This window comes from Gopherus flavomarginatus, chromosome 11, assembly GCF_025201925.1.
Source record: "Gopherus flavomarginatus isolate rGopFla2 chromosome 11, rGopFla2.mat.asm, whole genome shotgun sequence".
Taxonomy (NCBI): domain Eukaryota; kingdom Metazoa; phylum Chordata; order Testudines; family Testudinidae; genus Gopherus; species Gopherus flavomarginatus.
Window position 1 is genome coordinate 14,435,806 of NC_066627.1, and position 3,811 is coordinate 14,439,616.

Consider the following 3,811-nt stretch of genomic DNA (forward strand, 5'->3'; position numbering starts at 1 on the left):
TTCCATCCATCCGTCCATAGATTCCAAGGCCAGAAGGGGTCATTGTGATCATCTTCTCATCTGAGCTCCAGTGTACTATAGGCCAAAGAACTGACTCCTTCCCTGAGCTGTCCAACTGAGCCCTATGAGGCTATTGACTTTAATGTAGCAAATAGGATTTGGCCTTATATCTGACTATGAGGAAGACTTTCAGCCTTAGAGAAAGATTTTAAAGCTATTGAGGTGCCCAGTGGGATATTCAATAATGCCTAGTTGCCTAACAACCACTGAAATCAAGAGGTTTTAGGCAAACAGGTGCTTGTGAAATTCCAACTAAGCCCCTACATATCTTTATAATTCTGGCCCTTAGTGTTGAGCCCTATTCTCATTGAAATATAGGCTGTAGTTCATTTTATCATTGTGTTATTTGGTATTATAGTTAATTCATATGCTATTTCATATATAGTCAATGTATGTTAACTAGATTTAAAGTGTAGTATTACAGCAGAATAATATTGCAAAGTATTTCGGAGTGATGAATGTGTATTAGGTATATAAGTAAAGCATGACTAGAAGATTTTAGCTGAGCCAGACTAGGTAATAGGCTTAACAATGCTTAATATGGGTGGATGACATAGGAATAGCCCTATGCCAGTCAGGTCAAAGATTACTGTAGAAGATCTGCCAATAGGTGATGTTATGGAAAAACAGATTGCTATAGACCACAACGTACTGCCCAAGATTACAAGACACTTGATTGTAAAATGAAATGTCCTGTCCTGGCAGCAGGTTACATGTTGTATGTAGATGATAATAAGAGTAGTAGAAGGAGACCCCGAGACATAAGGCCTTGTATCAGAGGCTCAGTGTGAGGCCTAAGGCCTGAACTAAAGTAGTAGTCCTGCTTTGCTGATATAAAGCAAAGAAGCAAAGCTCGCAGAAGTCAAGCTCTGCCTCCTTGCAAGCTCACAGAACCTGGCAAGAACGGGGCTGGTATTGCAAAAAACACACACATTTCTGAGAAGTGCTAGGCACAGGACAATCCAGCAAATGCATTCCAGAAGGGTGGTACTGGCACACCGCAATACCAAGTATGGTACAAACATCCCCCCCAGGTAATAAGAACACACTAGAACCTCCTCAAGATAAGACACATCAGACCCTACAATACTTTTGAGGATGTGAGTAGGACTACAGTCTTAGACAAGTCATAGGTTTTATGCATGTTGAAGGTATAATCATAGGTGGCCTATCTGGAGGCTCCAGTCAAGTGGGAAAAGCCAGTTGGAGCAGAGAGAAGATTTTACGCCTGGGCCCTCTATCAAAAACATCATTGAGCAATATGGTAGCTGTGTCCAGACATACACAAGCAGGGTGAGGGCTTTCAAAAAACCTGGATTTCCCTGCAAGAGGAAGACAGAGTCATGGAGAGAAACTGAAGCTAGGCTGGATACCAGGAACTTCTTGACTTCCTAAGAGGATGTGAGTTTGGTTCATGTCTTATCCTATAACTGAAGATGTGAGACCATCGAGATTGGCTTGTAGAGAAGCTTTCATTTAGATTAGATTAAATACAATTTCATAGAGTTCAAGGCCAGGACATGGCAGAGTCAATCACATTTTTCTCCATAGGGCAAGGGAGTCAAATGCACCCCTTCCGTAACTTCACAGAAATAAACAAACTCACAACATGGATGAGTCCAGGCCTTTCAGTTGAGTCATTTCCTCACAAATCTACTCCTGTACTCACTAGGGATAATCAGAGCATCATATCCTCATAGGTGGCTCCTCGGGGATTTTCCACATGGTCTGTTTCTTTTAGGAGCTATTGATACCTGCTTTCCTGAGCTGAAGGGATATTCCTTGTGTGCTATGCAGAAGCAGAAGCAAGGACTGTGAATAGACAGTGTCCCAAGGTATCCCAAGAATAAACAAAATGTCCTGTTATCAGTCCCACACTGGGCAATGGGTAGCAAATGAGATCTCATTTCACACCACGGTCACGTGGGACTATTATAGAGAGCTCAGTGTACATGGGAAGTAGCTGGCTCAGGGCACAGGGAATGAGGTAGATCTCTTCATGTTTAGGGATCTTCTTTAAGTAAGTGAGTAGCCTGCAGCAGCTGTTCCCTTTCTGACCCCTGAGAAAAGAGTGGTTGATATTTCTCAAGGTCCTGGACAAGGAACCACAGCACACACACCTCAGCCAATCCATCTGAGCTAATTGGCTTCTTTGGGGGACTGAAGGCCCAACCTTAACCTACAAACACAATCTCCAAGCAGGTGATTCAGTTTTCATCTAAGCCATTGGCTTCTCTGTGAATAATGCACCTCTCCTGGTTCAGGACACCTGTGTTCCCTCTCTGTGGTCCACCAAGGGCAGCCATGCTAGGTTATCAACTCAACAGCCATCATCTTTCTTTGGCAGAGACCTGTGTCTTTCTCCCTCCTGAAGGGATTTTTGCACAGTTCCCTGCCTATGGTATGACAACCACAGAAAGTCAGGCCATGTGAAAGGCCAATGTCTCCTTTGCTGTGTTGGTGCTTCGGGAGCCAGAGCTGTGGCTGGTCCTGTCGGCATACGCCGACGATGTGCTCCTCGTGGTCCAGGACCCGCATGACTTGGCGCGGGTGGAGGCTTGCCAGGCTGTGTACTCGGCGGCCTCTTCCGCCTGGGTCAACTGGGTCAAGAGCTCTGACCTGGTGGTCGGGGACGGGTGGCAGGCGGGCTCCCTCCCACCCGTGCTTCAGGCCATCCAGTGGAGAGCGGGTCCACTGCTCTATCTTGGCATTTACCTTTCTACCATGCATCCGTCTCCGCCGGAGAACTGGCAAGGTTTGCAAGGCAGGGTGATGGAATGGCTCCAGAAATGGACAGGACTCCTCCGGTGCCTTTCCCTTCGAGGGAGAGCACTGGTGCTCAATCAACTAGTCCTGTCCATGCTCTGGTACCGGCTCAACACCCTCGTCCAGGCCCCGGCTTTCCTGGCCAACCTCTGGAAGGTGGTTCTGGAGTTCTTTTGGCCAGGACTGCACTTGGTCATTGAAGGGGTCCTCCACCTGCCCCTGGAGGAGAGAGGGCAGGGCCTGAAGTGCCTGTGCACTCAGGTCCACGTCTTCTGTCTCCAGGCCCTGCAGCGGCTTCTTTATGGTGCAGGTAGTCCGGCATGGAAATTACTGGCGCACGCCTTCCTGCACCACTTCCGAGTGCTCCGATATGACCGGCAGCTCCTTTATCTTGATCCAAGGGGTCTTCCGCGAGATCTCTCCAGGCTGCCGGTCTTCTACCAGGACCTCTTCTGAACCTGGAAGCTGTTCTCTGTGACCAGATCCATGGCGGCCACCAAGGGGGCAGATCTCCTTGCGGAGTCCCTGCTACACAACCCCCAGCTCTGTGAGCAGATGGCGGAGACCCCCCACGGTGCGCCAGAGGTTAGTCCTGGCTGAAGCTACCAGGGTCGGACTCCTCCTGGATTACGACTGGGGAGACTGGCTGGATCCCCTGATGCTCGCTCAGCGTATGGGGCTCTCCAGACCTTGTATTCCCTGGCACGTCGTACAGGAGGTGAAGGCCGCTTTGTCGCCCTCTGCTCGAGTCTACCTCGACTGAGTCCTACATGAGGGCACGCCCCGCCCACCCTCCACCCCGAGCCCTCTGGACCTTTTCATTGGGCGCCTGCCCCATGGACCTGACCAGCTACCCCTTCTCCTCAAGCCGGCTGCATGATCTGTAGCCACTCTGCTTCCAAACCACGCCAAGGAAACATCTCTACACGCTCGTGCTTCACACTCTTCACTTCCTCACCCTTGTGTCCCACCTCGACACAAAGTG